Raw genomic sequence first — 1,981 nt, 5'->3', positions numbered from 1 at the left:
AATTTATATATCGTTTGTATATTACAAAAGTATTATTGTCTTTCATTAAAAATAAAACTTGTAATATTGATTATTGGTTTAATATAAAATCGATTGTTATACATCGTGTTTACGGATAAATCAAAATATTCAAATCAACTTTATAGCTATTATTTTTGCACATTATTTTTTTTTTTTTTTTTTAGTTATAAATTAGAAAATAATTTTAATTTATTTATATTGTTGGTAAATATAATCACTTGAAGATTTGCTTTGCCATAAATTTGTCGTATTTTTTATAGTTGTTATTTTTGTTAAAATCTTAATAAAAAATACTTAATTATAATTGATCGATTTATGTGGTTTAGTTGCTAAATATTAATGTATCATAAATGATATTATCGTTTTACCGATTTCAAAAAAATCAAAATGCAAAACAAAAAATCTCTGCGTTCGTATATGTTTCATAAAAGTTTATACGAGTACAAGTAGATACTACGGGTGACGACTTACGAGTAACAGTTATTTTAATGACTCAAGTTTAAATAGGTTTGTTAACGTTTCATTTTTAAAAATACGTTATATTACTACTGTTTGATCTAAAAAATAATTTATCTTTTTTAAAGGTTGGTCCGTTTTAACGATTAGACATTTCTCGCATAGGCGTGTTTACGGGAAAGAACGAGTGGGCACTACTCCCTCGATGGACTGTACCTCCAAAAAAAAAATCATGTCAAAAAAAGTCATATGATCTGTACTTAATACAATACCGAGAGTTCCAATAAAATATAGTACAGTAGTGTGATTTAGTGTGATAGTGTACAGTAGTATGCATTTTTACTTTAATTATAAATATACCATATTATTACTTTACTTTTTTTTTTAACACGCCTGTGGTTATACTTCTTGGTCTTGATTGAAAATTATTCCAATCATTGCGAATATTTGAACATGATTAATAAATATTTGTTCATGTTTAAAAAAAAAAAAATAAAAAAATTGGTTTCACGATTTAATAAAAATGTATGCCTTTTCGGCCACCGAAGTCTGAACACGCCTATGTGGAGAACTTAGAAACGATTTCGTCAAATTTGTTTATGGAGACTTCTTTTGAAGTGAATATTAAGCAAGACTCAAAGCTATTGGTTAAAGAATCCGGTTTGTCAAAAATCAAAAACCACCTAGGCCACCTTCAAATGATAGGTTTGGTTATCATTAGAGCTCGGATGATAATAACCAAAATTTTATAAAAATTTAGAAATGTCAAAATATGCAATTATATGCCATAAAATGTATTATATATGGTATACCTATTTTTCAACAAATATATGCAAAAAAAAAAAATAGTTAATATTAATTCAAAAAATGTATATAATCTTTTGAATGTGTATTCAAAATTACTAAATAACAAAATACTAAGAAAATATTTAATAAAATTTAAATTACAAATAAATGCTAATGAATATGAAAAAAAAAAAAAAATATATAAATTAGTTTTCGATCTATTAAAGTTAAATTTTCATAAGTTAAGCATACTTTAAGTATCAGGATTACACTGTACAACAATAATTTTGCTGATATTTCCAAACCTTTGACGATCCGACAGTTAGTTTTTGTAGACTAAAAATGACATAATTAACGATAATGATAATTTACAATAATATGCACAATATTTAATATTATACATATAATTTATAAAATATATGCTAATTAATCTAGAAACAATCGATATATACATTTATATGCTCAAAAATGAAAAATGTGCAAAATAAGTTTACATATTTGCAATCGAGATTTCATAAATCGAATTTATATCATATTAGGGTATTGTTCTGGCTGTACGAAAAAAATATGCCAAGTCCTAAACATTCGAGCTCTAGTTATCATCATTGATTTTATAATGAGTGTCGCGGGCGTTGTATCGATCAGTTATTGAACTCTGATGACTGCACTTGGACGAGAAGCTGCGACATCTCAGTACAGAAAGTTCTGTCGAGCGCCC

This window comes from Sipha flava, unplaced genomic scaffold, assembly GCF_003268045.1.
Source record: "Sipha flava isolate LNK unplaced genomic scaffold, YSA_version1 70_pilon_pilon, whole genome shotgun sequence".
In the NCBI taxonomy this organism is placed as follows: Eukaryota; Metazoa; Arthropoda; class Insecta; order Hemiptera; family Aphididae; genus Sipha; species Sipha flava.
This window is presented reverse-complemented; position numbering follows the sequence as displayed.